The 19,711-nt window shown below is 41.9% G+C and overlaps 1 protein-coding gene across 1 annotated transcript in view; it reads left to right on the top strand.

Moving 5' to 3' along the window:
- Nucleotides 1–14,737: 14,737 nt before the first annotated feature.
- The window catches only part of COLEC10 (collectin subfamily member 10), a 289,303-nt gene continuing 284,329 nt past the window's right edge, over nt 14,738–19,711 (top strand). Inside the window, exon 1 of the mRNA XM_070392752.1 lies at nt 14,738–14,913. The gene's annotated coding sequence lies outside the window, so the exon portion shown is untranslated. The remainder of the gene's footprint in view (nt 14,914–19,711) is intronic.

The raw sequence follows: 19,711 nt of genomic DNA, 5'->3' as shown, positions 1-19,711 counted from the left end.
GGAGCAGTGTGGTCTTGTGCTGCAGGTACAATGTCACAGAGTTTACTTTGCTCTTCCCATGACTTGGCAGGACCCGTTTTTCCTAATTCCCTAACTGGTCTTCTATTACACAATAAATTCTTCAATATATTTAAAAAGCTTTCTAATCATTTTCCATGACCTGTTTTTCAAAAGTTTTATCAGTATGGAATTTATCATTTCAAAACAAACTTTGCCAGTTGGTTAGAATATTATTTATTATTCAATACTTCTTGGATTATATATGAGATTGAAGTTTTGTTCATATGCTTATTGATAATTTGAATTTCTGAGAGTTGAATATTTAGTTCCTCTGTCTGTTTTTCCCCCTAGAGGTTTCTTGTATTGATTTATATGAACTAATTATATATCATAAATACGTATCTCTGTCTATTTTAAACATTCCAATATTTTCTGTGTTGGTTATTTGCCTATTGATTTTATTTACAATGTTTCATGATATGTGGAAATTTAAATTTTTATGTAACAAATCCTATTAAAATATTCCTTTGTGCTTTCTGCTTATAAAATTTTTATCAATATTAACTACATTAGCTATTTTCTCTGGGTCTTGCTATTTTTTTTGCATCTCACTTTTTAATCCACCTGGATTTTATTTTAAATGTTATGTGTGAGACAAGTATCTAACTTGACATATTTTCCCTGAAATAATCCATCTTCTCTCTTCCAACCCTCTACCACTTTGCCCAGGGAGCTGGATCACAAATGTAGACAATTCATTGAAAATGAAGATGTAATTTCCCGGCCACAGTGGCTCAGTAGTTGAGCGTTGACCTATGAATAAGGAGGTCACCGTTTGATTCCAGGTTGGAGCACATGCCCAGGTTGCAGGCTCAATCTCCAGTGGGGGACGTGCAGGAGGCAGCTGGTCAATGATTCTCTCTCATCATTGAGGTTTCTCTCTCTCTCCCTCTCCCTTCCTCTCTGAAATCTATAAAAATATATTTTTAAAAAGGAAGATGACATAATCAAGGAAGACCACCTCTCCTTGTGCCCACCATGCTAGAGAAGGGGTGCCTACCTTACTTTGGTCATTAAGAGAGTCACTTCACATCCCGTTGAGTTCTCTAAAAAAAAAAAATTCATAGGCTGCCCCACGTCTTCATTAATTCCAGACATAATAGTGGTACTTGTCTCCTTTATGCTGCTGAATCTTGTTTTTCCTGGTGTGAGGTATGATTTTTTTCATTGCCTTGGTCACTCACGATACCCTTTTCAAATGAGGTGGATAACATTGACTCCCAGCTTCCCCTATGCCTTGGCATAGAAGCCAGGCTTTCATGATAAATTGCATCAAGAAAAAAGCATCAGAAGCTGCTTGTTCTGAAATGAGAGTGGCTTCTGGCTCTGCTTCAGTGGCGCCGCTCCACACTTTTCCCTGAACTTTTACAAAAGTGATAATGGGAGTTTAATCGCTAGACTTGCGCTATCAGCTGTTTATTTTCCTTGGACTATTTTAATTCCTACACGGCCTCAGTTTCAGCCACTAGAAGCTGCGTTTTCATGGAAGTTCTTTCCTGGGGTGGAAATAATCAGAGGGTGAAAATCCAAGGCTTGCCATATTTTCCAGTGTATTTTCACCATTTTAAAAAAGACCAAGGGTGCAAACAAAGCTTGATGGGAATGAGATGAAGGAGAGAAAAAAAGGTATTCTTCAACTTACTGGAACCCAGCTTTTTTTTTTTTATTAGAATTATTTTTTTTAATTACAGTTTACGGTCAGTATTATTTTGTATTAGTTTCAGATGTACAGCAGAGTGGTTAGATAATAATGAAACCCAGCTATCCTGAAGGTATAGTATTCAGTATCCTTGTGGATGCTGCTCCCCTGATTCTTCCCTGTCTCAGAACTTTCCTCTCTCCCTCACTGCAGGGGCCTGGAATGTCCCTTGTGGTTCCTGCTGTTAGACTTTGGCAAAGTGGTGCGTTGTGTCGCCTACAAATGTGGAACCCACGAGAACCAAGGATTTCTTCAATCGAATCCTTCCTTGAAGCAGATAGAGTGTTATGTGGTCAGAGGAAGTGGCAAGGTCCAACAAGAGTGCTTGTCTAACATTTTTTTTAAAGGATTAAAACCATTTTTTTCCCAAAGCCTTATGAAAATAACACTTCTAATTACTCCGCAATGTTTGGGAGTAATGCCGTATTTACATGTTCCTTTAAACCAAATCAAATATGGCTCCCAGCTTCTGGTTGCCAATACTGATGGAAAGCTCACCCTTTCTCCTGCTTTCTCTGGCTCTTATCTATATATATAAAAGGCTAATATGCAAAGTGTCCCCTCAGGAGTTCCACCAGGAGACTGGGAGTTTGAGTGCTCACTATGATGTGTGCTGACCATCAGGGGGTGGCGCAGAACAAAGGAAGGCCCTGGCTGGCAGCCAGAAGGCCCCAATAGGTCCTAATTACTGGCAAGGCCTAGGGACCCTACCTGTGCATGAATTTCGTGCACTGGGCCTCTAATATTTGATAAGGCTCTGGGGTGGCTATGGCCCTGGTCATCCCTCCATGTGAGTACTGCTGCCCTGGTCTCGTGATTCATCTTGGGAGAGCTGTTTCTGCCTGCTCCACTTTGGTCTTCTCCACATCAACCACAGAGTGTCTTTGCTGAGGTTCCTGAGGCCACGTGCTTAACACCATGTCCTGATAAACAGGCACAGGGCCAGCCCTGGTGAGGACTGGCTCAACTCAGAGGGGCCAGGCCTTGAGAAGGGCCTCTGCATCATCTTTTTATTCAAGCCAGGGATTGACTAACTCACAGGAGTCTGGGAGCTTCCCTTGCCAATCTTTAAGATGTTAAGCTGCCATCTCTTTCCTCTTTAGGCGATTCCATTTAGTTTCCACATTTGCCTGGAGCTTTGACCTTCACATGCCTCTAGGGGCCATCATTAGGACAATCTCTTGCTCTGTGAACTGCTCTGGAGGGCATAGAGCTTGCATGATGGCTCCATGCATTTGGGGGTCAAGCAACTGAGCAGATACGTGGCCCTTGACTGAGATGGAGAAACAGGCTTGGGGGATGGGATAAATCATATTCCTATAGGTATAAAATACAATATTTATCATATGCCTTTAGTTTTATAAAATTTGAAAGTTGTTTTGGTTCCCATGGCCTTTCATGAAGAAGTTTATGTTGATTCATAGCAGACAGTGCCTTCAGTGTTGAATGAGTTGCTCCTACCATGAATAAGGTCCTTTCAAGAAGTTTAGTTTTATTCCTCCATCAGGGTATTCTCTCTGGGAAATTCTTCCCTGTGGTCGACTATTCACAATCACACAAGGTCCCATTCTTTGACATGGAAATGAGTGGCAACACCCACTGAGGTCAGCAATAGGGACTTGGCTCCCCTGGCCGTGGATCGTGCAGTTCCACACGTCCTGAAGATAAGAGTTGGGAAAAGACTCAGGGCTGAGAAAAAGGGCCTGGCTCTGATTTCGAGGGTGAGCCTGTGTAAACATTTCTAAAGCATGATTCTTATTCTTAAACACTGGAAAATGGCTCTTATAATGAGAAAACAATTCCCTTGTCGCCCACATGCCAATGCTTACATTTCAATCATTTGGGTTCTAAGAAACAAAATCTTTTCATTTAAAGGGAACTTGGTCATGGTAGTTGTCATTATCTGAAGGAGGATACTCACCCTGCAACTGGTTTTAATGTCAGCCCAGAACAGGCTTCTCAGGATAGGGGCTTGCTGCCTTATTGGATGAGGTTTGCCTCTGGGTTTATGATAATGGTTTCTGCTAGCAAGGAGGCTAGAATAACCCTGTTGTCTCAGTGTTTTTAGCACTTGGAGGTCTGTCATAAACGAAGTTTCTACTCCTCTTTAGATTTTCCAGTGTAAAAAAATTTTTTTGGTGCTGAAGATAGACAAGGTTTATGAAGAAATGGTTTTCATCTCTTCAGAGAAAGCTTTTGTTCTTGCAACAAGTGCCCACTTGATGATTATTTTGCCACAGAGTGCATGGAGGTCCATCCTGTAATGTCAGCCCCTCGCCAGCAGATGGCAGGCACACCACACTGCGCTTTGGCATTCAGGTGCAGCTTTGAACAGGGAGAATTAGTCCTGTCCACAAAGGGAGGGTCTAATGGACTCTGCCTTGGAAGAAGGGGTAACTCGTATGGAGACTAATTCCAGGGAATCCACTACATAAATATGTGAAGTTAGCCTTGAATTGGAAGATAGACTTAGTTGGAAAAGGAAACAAAAATTAAGTAAAACAACAGCAACAACAGAAACGCCTTAAATAAATCTGTCAAAATGAGCCATGAGGTGAACATCCCAAGGTTTTGGGCTTAGTCTGGGCTTTGTTTCAATGATTCATGGGTCTATATAGTCACAGTCAAAGAGTTGGCATGAAAACATAATGGACAAGAGAATAGTCTGGAAACAACTGCAAAAGTATTTTATTTTGAGGAGGATTAACTGAGCTCTGGGCAGCCGAACAGGGTCAGGGAAAAATAAAAGAAACTCAGAGATGAAACTAGAAATCTTAGAAGAACTTTTCTCTCTTCCATAGGGATGATATTTCCAGAGGAATTCTTTATAGGGAGAATAGGAGTTTTCTCCAGCTAGAAGGGAGACATTGCATGCCTTGCTATCATCATAGCTTCTACTTCATCACGCTTCCCTGACTTGCTGCCGCCACACCCAGCTGGTCTTGGTCACTCTTCTTTTCCCACCTGTTAAGTGGCTGCTTGGCTCTCTGCAGAAGGTGTGCCGGCTTTGGGACAGGTACAAGGGTTACCTGGCATTCAAAGGACATTCCTATTTCTTCACCTGCAGTGTGTTTTCTTTTTCTCTGAGCAAAAGGCACAATTTGTCTCTATTTATGTTTAGTTTGGTTTTCTGAGTGTGTCTCCCCAGGGATGGTGTGGGAATGAGACTCTGGTTGAGGAAAATGGCCACAATCTATTGTTAAGGAGAAGGTTCGGCTCTCCATGGAAAAGGACTACCTGAATCAGGAATCTCTGCAAATGTTTTCTCTCCCAGAGAACTATCCAAACTCGGAGTTTTGTTTCGGACTCAACGTTTTAGGGAGATCCTGGAATACACAGTAACAGAGCTATCCACAAAAATGTGCTCAAAACCTTTACAGATTCAAGCATACAGGCATCAGTAGAGGTGTTAACAGATTCCTGGTTCCATTGCCCTTCTCATGTCTGTTCACATTTTCCATTCCAGTAAGTGGATAGTTACATAATCATCCATCCGTATTTGGGCAGGGGTTGGATGCATGATCCACCTGGGGTACAATTAGGGGGTGCATTACCCGTGGAGAATTGAAAACACACTGAAACTAAAAGTCGGTCTGCTTTTAAATTACCACCATGCCCAGCAATTCTTAAGCACTGTCAGTGAAAAAAAATTTTTTTTGTGGTCTACTTTTGAAACATTTGCCACAGTTTCAACTGAGTTTCAATAACATATATTTATGCTTCAAATTAGCACATTTAAATGACCTCTTTAAAAAAACACTGGATTCTATATGAAAGTTAATTTAGAGAACTCCCAGCTGGGTAATTGGCCTCCAACACATGTGGACTCAGCCACCAAGTTCATTTCCAGAGGAAACCCTAATGATTCAGAATCCTTGGAGCTTGCTTCTGGTACAGTTTATATTCCCAACTCCCATGGCACTCTATATTCCTGTATTCAAACAGTACATTTGAAATAAACAAAGATAACTGTACTTGATTTTTCTTTTCGGAATATACTTTTTTGCCTGGTGTGAAGAAATCGGGCATAAAAACATTTGCAAACAGCCAGAATCAGTTTAATATTAGCTTGTTCCTTGCAGACTGGTGCACAGACATGGTGAGAAAGGCTATTTATTAACTATGCAAAATGTAGAAATTGGACTTTCACAGTGAAAAATGAATCAAGTTAGAAGAAAAATACTCAGAGAAATAACAAAAGATGCTAAGCTTCTATTGTTGGAGAAATAAAACAGCAACACCTGATCATTTCACCAAGATGTAGACACAAGTTCTAAAGCAGAAAAAGAAAACCAAATTTACATGTACATTTTACTAAATGTAATAGAAGTTTAAGATGAATTTCTGGTGAAAGTATTTTAGTGGAACATTGATGACTATAACAAAATGGAAGTAACTAGAATTAATACCAAAGAACAAAGACATGGACAGTATGTAAATTCTGAAATTTATTAAGAAATGGCATTTTTATGAAAGTTGGCCAGGCTTATGCTATTTAAGAGATTTCTTAGCTGTTTGTATATGTTGCTTTATGTGAAAGAAACTTTATGACATTGAAATGGATAAAAATGTATTTTTTCATCAACTATTAGTAAACACAAATTGACAAAATCTATATATTAACAGAAATAGATGAAGAAAATTAATTTTGACAAAATCATTGACAAATTTGTAGAATATTAAACCTAGAAAAATGGAGGCTATGATTTTATTGCTTATTATTAGACTAGATCAATATGTAGGTGTATACTTTTGCCATTTAAAAAATACAATAATGCAATTAAAATGATTTTTATGTTGTCTTATTTATTTTATTTTTTGTTAAAAAATTAAGACATGATATATAAAGAATTATATGAAATAGAAAAATTCACTCTGCTTCTATTTTCTGACCTTTTTTATTTTTCATGTTGTAAGTCAAAACAATTTTCTCATGTTGAGGAAGAGGGTATTAAAAATGATCCTGCGGATATCAACTATGCTAGGTAGAACACTGGCCTTTTACCATATTTATTCATCACAGTGGGCTATGCTATCGTAACAAAGAAACTCTTAATCTCAATGGATTACCCCAGTTAGAATCTGCATCTTGTTAGCAGAAAGTCAATATGGACATTCCTGGTTGGACATCAATCCTTGGTGGTTTTCTGCAAGTGTAGACTAAGGGACACAGGATCTTGAGTCTCTATAACATTGTCACTTCAGAGTTGCCCTGGTACCATCCAGCTAGCACATGGGGAAGGAGATATGGGGATGAGAAAATATTGAATATGGAGCAAGATATCTAATGGACAGGCCTGGAAATAACATACACCACCCCAAGTTCATTGAATTGGCCACATCCAGCCACCTGGTACCAACCTAACTGCAAAGCAGTCTGGGAAATACTTTTTCTGTGTGACAAGGAAGAGGGAACAAGCTTGGTTAGCAACTAGTCAGCTCTGTCCCTCCATCTGTGTTCAAGTTGCAATTCCTGCAACTTTCTGCTGTTCCGATAGCTTGTTGAATGTTGTTTCCGCAGTCCCTCCCTGTTCCTGACCATCCACAGTACAGCTAAACAGTCAATGGCTTTCAAATCAAGCAAGTGAACTGCTTTTTTTTTTTTCTTTTCAAATGCAAGATTCTATGCAAACCAATAGAGTAAAAATAGATACATACATAGCTGTTCTGGTTGGAGTAGGCATGGGCAGTCAGAAACATGATTTAATTGCTCTTTTTATGAACTCAGCTTCCACTCCAAGCCCATCCCAGACATTCCTGGGACCCTAAGTCACCTTTGCATAATTAATTCCTGGACTCTGATGAACAGAAGTTGAAAAGCATCGCAAGAAACAAAGTGAAGCCTTTAGTGCTTTAAAACAGGGTGTGTTGTTTAGAGAGATTAAAGTTCAAACTCTGGCATGTAAGGTTGTCCCACCCTACCCAATACATTTTAACTTTATCTTATTCTGCTCTACTTAATGTTTCATAGAAGTTTCCTACTCATTTCAGCCTGAATGTTCATATGCCGCCTTTAAACGTTTTCAAGGTTCAGTTTGTTTTTATTTATTCAACAGTTCATACTAGGCATTAGGAAAACTGTAATAGAGGCTCTGTCAAGGGAAAGAATTCTCATAAAACGAAAAAGAAAAACTCTAAGTACATAGTTGAATATGCAATGCAATATTAATAGTGTAGAAAGAACCCTTTTCTCTATACCTAAAGATATAGGTTGAGCCTCTTGTCTAGCTCTTCGGTGGCCTCAAGGCCCACCAAGAGTAGTCAAGCCCAAAGGCTGCCTTACTTTCCAGGAAACAAAGCCAATCCCCAAAAGCCCCCATGCCAGGGGAAGGAGCTTCCTCCCAGTTCCGGGATTTCCTTCCATGCACGGAAGGCCACTGGGAGCGGCTGGCATCACAACACGGATGTGAGAAGGTTTAATTTACTAGTCCTGACCGGCCGAGGCAGACATCTGCACTGTACAAGCAGGCTGGAGGCCTGTCTTACTTATAACCCAAGACTAAACCTCTGTGATCTTATACTTGTGAGTCCCTTTACATCTCTCCCAAATCTCCCCACCACTGCCCTGAGGCAGAACCAATTAAAGCATCCAATTTACTGTTAGCTTCCTTTGCATGGGGCTTCTCTTCCATGATATCATTGATGAGGGCAGATGTTCGTGACCACCCTGCTAGTTGCAGAACAGACATAGATAGTGTCACTTTTTAAAAAATTGATTTTTAGAGAGCAAAGGAGAGGGAGAAAGAGAGAAACACGGATATGTTCAGGAATGCCCCCTACTGGGGATCAAGCCCAAAACCTGGGCATGTGCCCTGACCAGGAATCAAACCAGCAACCTATCAGTGCATGGAACAATGCCCAACCAACCGAGCCATGTCAGCCAGGGCAATAGTGCCACCTTTTAGTTGTTGTTGTTAATCCTCACCTGAGGATATTTTTCCATTGATTTTTAGAGAGAGACAGAGAGAAACATTGATGTGAGAGAGACACATTGATTGGTTGCCTCCTCCGCCCAGGGCTGGGGAACCTGCAACCGAGGGATGTGCCCTTGACCAGAATTGAACCAGGGACCGTTCAGTCTGGCCAGGCACAGTGTCACCTTTTTAGAGACTTTTGACTGGACCCAAAGCCCTGCTGTCTTGTCACATTCTTATGATTCCAGGAATGTAAACACAGCTCCGCAAAGAGTTCACACACCCCACAGTTAAACTATTTCCAACTTGGCTTTTTTATTTTCTTGAAATTTTTTTCTTCTAGAACAAGCCTGACATTGCTAATTTAGTTATTACATATACTTCTGACCACTTTTCACACACTAGATAATAATGTCCACAATGTTGTCAGGACAGGGTATAGTTTGGGCAAACCATCCTTGAGAGGAACTCACATAAGGAGCAGTAGGATTCTTGAACTTTCTGTGATGATTTCACTATACTGATTTGAGTTTTCAGTATAGTGAAAGCACAATTTTTTATTGATTCACCTCTCTGTCCATGGGTGGCTGGGGATGAAACCTGAGAGATTTGTTTATGAATAAGCTATCCTGATGACGGGGGAGGATATACAACTGTCTATCCATTCATCTAAAATATATTGATGTTGCTCGGCTGGCGTGGCTCAGTGGTTGAGCGTTGACCTATGACCAGGAGGTCATGGTTTGATTTCTGGTCAGGGCACATGCCCGGGTATCAGGCTCAGTCCCCAGTGTGGGGTGTGCAGGAGACAGCCGATAAATGATTTTCTCTCATCATTGATGTTCTCTCTCTCCCTCTCTGAAATCAATAATAAAAATGTATATATTTTAAAAAGTTTAAAATCTATTGATGTTTGGATAGGCAAAGAGATGAATGGGATGAAATATCTGCCTTTACATAGCACCACCAAAAGTAAATAGTTGGAAACTAATGTAATGTGTGCTGATAATAGAACCATGTATGGGATATAGTGGGTTCAATGGGAATAGAAAGGCGGGGGGGGGGGGGGGCACAAATAGCACAGGGTAGAATATAAAGAGGGTCTAGACCAGGAAAGAGCAGGACATAAAGGAATGGAATTCAGGTAACTAAGTGTTGATCAGGTGGTCATCATGGAAAAGAGGTATTGGAAAGATCCCAGAATTTCAACACTGTCCTGTTTTGGTGGAATCCTTTTGTAGGTATTGGGTTGAAAGAAGTATAGGAAGGTCACAGATGCTCTCAGAATGTAGAAAGGGGGACAGGAGAAAGCATGGGACAGAATGATAGAGGCCCTAAAAACCTTGACGATCATTCAGCTTAGGGAATGAGAATTTGGAGGAGAGACGAAGAGAAGGATAATGGAGAAGGGGTGGGGGAAAGTTCATATAAGGTGTGCTTGGGTAGCCAAGTTAGTGAGATGCTTTGGGCATGTGACAGATGAGCAGGGAAGAAGATGAATGCTGGGAGGTGAGGAGGGTAGAAGGGGCATTGCAGGCCACCCACAACATAGATGCCTACTTTGAAGCTTGCCTACCATTGGTCTTCCTGGTAGTCTGAGCTAGCAGCCAAGTGGATTCCTGTGGGTAATTTATAAAATGAGAAAACATAAATTAACATCTTCATTTACAACCAAGATGTCTTAAGCCTCCGAAAGGTTACATGTATCCACTGTGGTGCATGATGGCTCCAAATGATGTATTTGGATCGCTCGCTCTGAGATGTCGCATTCTCCTTTGCCAAACAGAGCTTCTTGAGTGAAGAAAAAGAAAATCATAGTAAAAAGCCAGGGGAGGGCACAAGAAGTCCATGTTGTAACATGGATAGAAGACCCACAGGACAAGAAAACCTAGTTTTGATTTGAGATCGCATGAAGTTCCTTTGACATCTTATGAAAGTCATTTAAATTCCTTAGGTCTTTGTTACATCATCTATAATATGAAGAAATCTATGATTTCTGGGCTCTTGTGTGATACACAATTTTGTTACACCAGGGGTTCTTTTGAAACTGGTTAGCATGGCCAGAATTGGAAGGAGCAATAGGGAATGAAAATACAGACTTCAGAGTCATAGAGATTAGTAGCCAAGTTAAATTTGGGAGTGTTGCTGACCTGGGTTCCAATTCTGACTTTACCATATGTAAGCAGATGACTGTGGGAAAGTTGCTCTGTGCTTATTTCCCCATAAATAAAACTGGGGATAACAATAAGTATTCATTGATCAATGTGGTGAGTGTTAAATGAGATAATATGTGTTAAGTGCTTAATGATGATACCTGATAACCTGGAAGTGCTCAGAATGTGTGTAGAAAATAAAGTGAAACATTTTTGTTCATGTAAGAACCACATTTTTCTTTCTTTCTTTTTTTTAAATTATGGTTTTTCCTTCCAGATGGGAAAAAAAAAATGTTGTGAGCATCTTGGCAATAAAAATACAAGTAAATATGGTAGTGATTTAGCAGTACATAGTAAACATACCACTTCACAGCAGGAAGGAAGGAAGGAAGAATTAAGATTGACCAAACAAGAGAGGAATATTACTCAGACAGGGAACCAGCCAGCTCAATGGCTAAAAATACTGTGGGATCGTCAGAGAAATTGAGTTGCTCTTTGGGTCAGGAACCCTATGATTTATAAAACACAGCACATTTCCGTTCCTGACTGTTTGGTAGTGACCCAGTGGTCTCACCACTTCCAGGACTAGTGCTTGTCCAGCCTCAATGGAGCTGATTGAGCTCTGTGGAAGTTTTGCTGTGAGTGTTTTGAGTGAGATATGATCTAGACCAGTGATGGCGAAGCTATGACACGCGTGTCAGAGGTGACACACAAACTCATTTTTTGGGGTTGATTTTTCTTTGTTAAATGGCATTTAAATATATAAAATAAATATCAAAAATATAAGTCTTTGTTTTACTATGGTTGCAAATATCAAAACATTTCTATATGTGACACGGCACCAGAGTTAAGTTAGGGTTTTTCAAAATGCTGACACACCGAGCTCAAAAGGTTCGCCATCACTGATCTAGATCATCACCACCACACCATCCATCCAATGCCTCAAAATTCAAAATCCTGTGAAATGTTAACAACACCTGCACCCTCACAGCCCTCTCATGGGCTGACACCAAGAAATGATGAAATCTTTCCACCTGCAGTATTTAACTTTTAAGAAAATATATTTTTACTGATTTCAGAGAGGATGGGAGAGGGAGAGAGAGAGAGAAACAACAATGATGAGAGACAATCATTGATCAGCTGCCTCCTGCCTGCCCCCTACTGGGGATCGAGCTCGCAACCTGGGCATGGACCCTGACCGGGAATTGAACCATGACCTCCTGGTTCATAGGTCGATGCTCAACCACTGAACCACGCTGGCGGGGCTGCAGTATTTAACTTAATGTGAGAAAAAGAAGGTTTCAGAAAGGGGCAGCAGTGTAGTTGCAACCAGTACCTATGTATTATCTCCTAAATGCTGAAATCGGCCATCATCCCAACCCATGAAGAGTGATAGTCAACAGTCATACATAGGAAGGAGTGTTTGGAAGAAAAGTGTGACCTAATGATGAGAAACTAAGATAATTGAGATAAATTTCTATCTTCCAGAAGTCCACAAGATGATGAGAGGAATGAAGTGGAAGGGGAATGGTTCTGTGCTCTAAGGGTTATAAGTACTGGTACCATCAGGCAGGATAGAGAAAGTGGTTTTACAGAAGAGACCTACTGAAAAGTTAGACTGTGTTTCCATTGCAAGCAAATAGAGAACATCAGGAGAATTTGGAGATATTTTGGGGATATTGGGAGAAAAGATTGGGTACTAAGGTGGAGTCAAATTCCCATTTTAATAACTACTTTTTATTTCCACTTGGTAGGATAGGCCCTGCGATTTTTCAGATTTTTTCTAATTCTTTTGGTAAAGTGTGGGTTAAAATTATTTAGCATAAGTGAAAATATGAAGCTATGACACAAAATATACCTGAGCGCACAGTATATCACAGAAACATTCTATTCACAATGGTGGTTTTTATAGTCACATTATCCTACCATCATTTACTGTCTTGGATAGCAGGTCTGGCCTCCCACCTTGCACTCTACACAAAAGGTCATAGACACAGGGTGGAGGAGGCTCCATGCCAGAGGCCCCAGGAGCGTCCCTGTGTGAGCTGTCACATGTGGGTACACACGAAGGAGCAGGGAGGAGAGGAAAGCTCTGCCCTTTCGGTAAAAGGCACATTTGATCTTTCCCGACCACAGTAGGACGAGGCAAGTTTCCTGGAAGAAGCTTAGGGGAGGGAAGAGGAAAATTAGAAGGCTTCATTTGAAAAGTTGGGGCTAAGCTTGAATTCCTAATTGCCACAGGTCTTTTCCAAGAAGCATGTCTGTCTGTGGTGTACCAGCCTTCTGCTGGGTGGCTCCTGGATCATGTCTCCTTAGTCAACCAGGCTGATGGCACCAACACCATCAGCTTCCTTCCAGGAATGCAATGCCCATTCTCTCTGGTTTTCTGTTGCGTTGGTCTGGCCCTACTTAAGAGGAAAATAATTGGTATTCTTGACTCCTGTGTTGGGCAGTAATTTCCCTTTGAGCCACCCTTCACATCAGGGCCAGCCCTCTGCAAAATTATGCAGTAGGCAGTTTGTTTTTAAGCATTCCTTTTTCCCCCTGGTGCCCATCACTCACCCTACCCTTCTCCCCTATGGCCCACATTTTCAGGACCCTCGAAAATTTGGGAGGGATAACTGTACCATCATCACTGTGGTACCTGCACTCAGCTAGGAAACACTGCTGCTTCCTTTGGGAATTGTCAACTCTCTTTAAAAGTTGCCAGTCCTTTGTCTCATTCTATCCTGTGTCAGACACTGTGTCAGGTGTCACAAGCTACAACAGTAAACAAGACATGGTCCCTTTGCTTATGGAGCAGTTTCATGAGACAGATTAGTAAGACTACCCAGCATCGCAACGAAGATGCAAAGGCATGAGGCAGCATAAAACAGTGGGGAAAATGTCACTATGGCAGAGAATGAAAGAGCCCTATACACATGCTTGGAGTTGTTCTGGAAAAGCCACTAAACAAGAGTACTTGTGGAGACAGAGATGGGTGTGAGCTTTATCCCGAGGACTGTGGGAGACCACAGGGAAGTTACGCAAGGTGACCAGATCAGATATGCAGTTTAGAAAAGTCTCCCATTTAAGTAGAGTCAGGGAGTAAGACCACCTAGTTTATATCAGAAATCCAGGTGAGAGGTGGGGATGCCTAGATAGACTGAAGTGGTGGCAGTGTGGATAGAGATGAGGGGGCAGATGTGAGAGGTATTTTAGGAAGTACAAATTGCACATTTTGGTGGTTCTGTATGCCAAATACACAGAGCTTGGGCATCTCTCACGATATAGCCAGTGCACTTCCACATAGGGGAGGGTTTGAGTTGTGCTGTAACAGGAAGGGATAAAAGAATGAATTAAAAGCTCAAGTGTACAGAAATTAGAGGGTTGTTTTTTTGTTTTGTTTTTAAGTGAGAGACAAATTAGGCTTGAGGGAGATGGAGGATTCTGATGAAGGCTAGGGCAGGTTAGTGCCTTCCCAGAGACGTGAAATGCACAAAGTGGAGATGATTAAAGATTCATATTTTGATAGTGGTGGGTGTAGATGAGGTTTAACCGAAGCTCAGACCTTCATTAATCGGTTCATATGTTCCTTTCTTACCAAATTGGCATCAGATTGGTTGCACTAAGTTAAAATACGTATCTCTTTTATTACAACCTTGAAGATTTTTGATAATGCTGCCTGTTTCAGAGACCATGATAAATCAACTGCAGAAATGTTCTTTTGGTTGAATGATGGGGTGGAACTGTATAGAGCTACTCAGAACCGATTTGCATCATCTGACCTCTGATCATGGTTTAACGTGGGATCCCGCCCTCTCTGCAAGCCTAATTTGTTTCTCACTTAAAAAAACAACAAAAAAACCCTCTAATTTCTCTACACTTTAGCTTTTAATTTATTCTTTTATCCCTTCCTGTTACAGCACAACCCAAACCCTCCCCTCTGTGGAAGTGCACTGGCTATATCACGAGAGATGCCCCAGCTCTGTGTATTTGTTCTCTAAAAGGAAAGGGATGAAGATTTCTTACCCATGGACTCAGGATTTTGAGAATTTCTACTGCTACCAACGAAGACATTTTGGGAGAGAGGTGATTACTGAACCAAGTAAGCATTCCCAAATCCTTGCTATTTCCCAGACACATAAGCTCATTAGTGGTGATAGAGCTCAGGGAAATAAGATACTTGAGAAATGTGAAAAATGTTTTAATGTTAAAAAGCTGAATGTCTTTGGTTCATTTTTTTTTCTTCCTGTCAGTGTGCCTCTTACATATTCATTCTCTTTCTCCCCTATTTCTCAATCTGTAGGTATTCAGTGAAAGCCTTACATTCCCCGTTCTTCTACTCCCCACAGTTATATTTTTGCCAGGATGTGTGGAAAGAGAGAGAGAGAGAGAGCAGCATACTCTTCCCAAGAGTCAAAGACAGAATAGCAATGAATATGAATAGAAAAAATGTTTAGTAAACAACATGGAACCAGATAGCTTGCAATTTTTATAGCTTAAACATAATAGACAAATACTTTCACCATTCATATAACCAGACAACCAGTTACCTAGTGCCCTTGGCCATGATGTGGGAAAGAACATATCCACTTGTTATGCAATGTGGACCTAGGAAGTGGTTTTGAATTGGTTTTGGCTTCTTTGAGATGGTTTTGGATAAGATTTTGTTATGAAAGCTAAACACAAGTTATGATTGCATGCTATAAGAATGCCCCATACTCATTGGCTGTTCAGTCACCTAAACCCACACTGAAATCCTGTTGGGCAATTGATGTCAGAGGCAATTTAGAAAGAAAAGGATAAGAGTTAGCTACTGAAAAATATGGCAATGGCTTTGGGTCTTGTTGCTGTCTGTAGATGAGCAATGCAATTGCTATGGCAATAGACATCAGCTCAGTTCTGCTTGGCAGAGGCACATGCCTTGAGTGACTTTAATCCAAGTGGCATGCCAGGACCCCAACAAATTAAATGACATAATAGGGAATAAGCATAGGAAGGAGAGGTCAAAAAGCATCCCAATGGAGTTAAAGGTGGGGGAGAGATTTCACATTTGCTATAACTCCTGTTTTCTATCCTTGAACAGAAAACAGAGAACCACTTGACTGTTACATAGAAATATGAAAGTCAATAACCAATAGTAGCTGAAAACTGAGAGAAAGAGGCCGGGGGGTTGGCGGGGGGGCATATTCATTTGAAATGGAATTCTGTAGAAATCCTATGTTCTTCTTACATTCTACTAGAATTACTATGGCAATAAAATAGTGAGACTGATTCTCTTGAGAGCAATTACTATTTATGTTCAATTTTATATGCTCAACAACCAAGACAGATTCTAGTATATAGTAGGTACTCAATAATTGTCTATTGGCTGAATGGCTATACAATGTCCACATATACAGATGTCCACATATCACAATCATAATATGTTTTTCATTGTGATACCTACAGTAAAATAAACTTTGTCTACCCATTATTTATAACCAAAAGTCATCAAAATTTTTCTATAAAGGGCCATATAGAAAAGCCTTTACACTTGTTAGGCTAAGAGATAAAATTGAGAATATTAGGTAGGTGCTTATGTAACATGAGGGAAACAAATTTCTACTATATTTTACTGATGAGATTAAAATATAATAATAACAGAGTATAGAACGAAAAAAAGATAATTTTGGGGGGTGGGTAATAGCATTTTGTTTAATTGGGTTCCCTCTCATAAGAATATTTTGCAAATACTGTATTAATGCTGATATTTAACACGATTTTAATTATTTTATTTAGAGTTTGAATTGCTTATAATTTTTGCATGTCACTCAATATTATTTGTCTTTTGACTTTTTTCTACCATTTAAAACTGTGCAAGGCATTCCTAGCTCTGAGGCCCTAGAAACACAGGTGATGGACAAGACTTGGCCATTGGGCTACACCTTGCTGATACCTACTACTTTGAAAAGTGTTCGATCCATTTGTTTGTTTGTTTTCAGATCTGTCTTGGGGAGTGGAATTTGAAAATGTGGACCTAATCACATTATTTGCAACATCTCACATGGCAGGAAAGTCCCAAGGTTAAGAGTTTTTCATGTGTTTTTTCAAAAATACTTTTATGTAGGTATTGGTCTGGGATCTCTAACAGTAAAAGATGCCTAGGTATCCTCTTGGTTAACTTGATAGCTTCACTCCTAAACCAAGTATGATTCTTAGCAAGATGGGACCAGAGGACAAGCACTTCCTCTCCCTGGGATAAAAATACAATGACGGGGACAGCCCCCTCAGGAACTGCCAAGTCCTCTGGATGCCCATATTTGAAGTTATTTTTTCTTGTCCTTTCGGTCGGAAATGCTTGAAATGCTTCTGTGCCTTGTAAGCCTTACTCCTCACTGTCACTCTCAGGCTGTCTCCTTCCTCTCTCAAAACCCCAGATACTTTGAAGTGCACATCCTTGACTTCATGACCCACAGCCCTTCCTGTAGCTCTCATGTCTCTACCTCCAGTGGCTTCTCCTCTTTCATTGTGTCCTTGCCTCCTGGCCTTTTTAATTTCCCTATAATTCACCACATAGGATAGTGGCAAAGGGCAGAGTACCTGGAAGTACATAACTTGGTTCAAAGCCTGCCTCTACCCTTCCCAGCTGTTCTCTGTCTCTGAAACTATGAAATGGGCATTAAAATAGTACCAACTTTGTAAAGACATGTGAGGATTAATGAGATTTTTAAAAAGATAAGTGCTTAGAACAGTACCTGTCATAGAGTGAATACTCAATATATTCATAATCTTCGTTATCATTTAAACATAAAGTAATACATATATAATACAAATACAGACAGTACTAAATGTTAATACCTCCTGAAGGCTTACTATGTTCTAGACATTTTTGAAGGCACTGTATATATATATATATATATCTACACTAATAAAAGAGAAACATGGTAATTGGCGTACGACCGCTACCCTTCCCATTGGCTAATCAGTGTATCCTTATGCAAATTAACTGTCAGCCAAGATGGCGGCCTGCAGCCATGCACTGAAGCGAGCAGGGAGGCTTGCTTCCTCCAGGAACTGCAGACGCCAACGTTCCCCGCCTCACTTGCCGGACTCTCAACTGCAACTCTAAGCAACTATTACTATGTTGCAAATAAGAAGCTAAACAAAACCAGCTTTCAGTCAGCCCCGGACCGCAACATTGTATCCATGTTTTCAGCAGCGAGGCCTCAGAGCTAAAGCTGGCCCAGAATAAAAAAAAAAGAAAACAAGGAGCGGTTGGGAGCTTTTAGTCAACTGCCAGCAGGAAAACAGCCCTCAGCCCCTCAGCCAGCCTGGCCAGGCACCCCAGTGGGGACCCCCACCCTGATCCAGGACACCCTTCAGGGCAAACCAGCCGGCCCCCACCCATGCACCAGGCCTCTATTCTATATAGTAAAAGGGTAATATGCCTCCCGGCACCGGGATCAGCAGAGCAGCGAGGCTCCTGGCACCGGGATCAGCGTGACAGGGGGCAGCACCAAACCCCCTGATCAGCCCTGCTCTGTGCCTGATAGGGGGGGAGCTCCCCAATCCCCCGATTGCCCTGTGGCTCTGTGTGACAGGGTGCAGCGCACCAACCCCCTGATCGGCCCTGCTCTGTGTGTGACAGGGTAGAACCATAACCTCTCCATCGGCCCTGCCCTGAGTGTGACAGTGGCGGCGCCCCAACCCCCTGATTGGCCCTGCTCTGTGGGTGATAGAGGGTGGCGTCCCAACCCCCCTCCACGGGCCTTGCTCTGTGTGTGACAGGGTAGAGCCATAACCTCCCCATTGGCCCTGCCCTGAGTGTGACATGGTGCAGCGCCCCAACCCCCTGATCCGCCCTGCTCTGTGTGTGACAGGGGGCGGTGCCCCAACTCCCCTATCGGCCCTACTCTGTGCGTGACAGGGGGGAGCTCCTCAACCCCCTGATGGGCCCTGCTCTGTGAGTAACATGGGGGAGCTCCTCAACCCCCTGATGGGCCCTGCTCTGTGCGTGACAGGGGGGAGCTCCCCAACCCCCTGATCGGCCCTGCTCTGTGAGTGACAGGGAGCAGCGCCCCAACCCCCTGATTGGCCCTGCTCTGTGAGTGACAGGGGGCAACGCCCAAACCCCCTGATTGGCCCTGCTCTGTGCGTGACGGGGGTGGCACCGCAACCTCCCCATCGACCCTGCCTTGAGTGTGACAGGGGGCGGTGCCCCAACCCCCCAATCAGTCTACCCTGAGCATGACTGAGGGTGGCATTGCAACATCCCGATCCACCCTGCTCTGTGCATGACGGGGCGGCGCCCCAACTCCCCAATAGGCCCTGCTCTGAGCCTGACCAGGGCCTGCACTTAGGGATTGGGCCTGCCCTCTGCCACCCGGGAGCAGGCCTAAGCCAGCAGGTCGTTATCTCCCGAGGGGTCCCAGACTGCAAGAGGGCACAGGCCGGGCTGGGGGACCCCCCCTCCGAGTGCACAAATTTTTGTGCACCGGGCCTCTAGTATATATATATATATATATATATATATATATATATATACTTATTTAGGTTTCAAACAGCTCTATGAATTAGCTTATATTATTATCCTTCTTTTTTAGATAAAGAGACAGAGACATGTAGATGTAAAGTACCTTATCCATGATCACCAGCTAATAAGTGGAAGAGCCAGGAAGTGGATATCCTAGACCCCCAGATCCTGGGTGTCTTTAGCTCCAACTATCAGCTGTCTTGACATCATCAATAGTTAGCCCACTTTCAAAATTTTAATTTCAAACCTGCCATTTTCTGACTATCTTCTGCTCACCTTCTACATTTTCAGTTTATTTTTTTTACTGCTCCCACAACAAACATTATCTGACTTCATTCAGATTTTCAATGCATTGGCCTTACTTCTCTTCTTATTTAGCCTAAAAATT

This window comes from Myotis yumanensis, unplaced genomic scaffold (genome assembly GCF_028538775.1).
Source record: "Myotis yumanensis isolate MYYU_CA2020_CCGP unplaced genomic scaffold, mMyoYum1.0.hap1 SCAF_15, whole genome shotgun sequence".
Taxonomy (NCBI): domain Eukaryota; kingdom Metazoa; phylum Chordata; class Mammalia; order Chiroptera; family Vespertilionidae; genus Myotis; species Myotis yumanensis.
The sequence above is the reverse complement of the archived record's forward strand: the minus strand, read 5'-3'. Positions and strand labels throughout refer to the sequence as shown.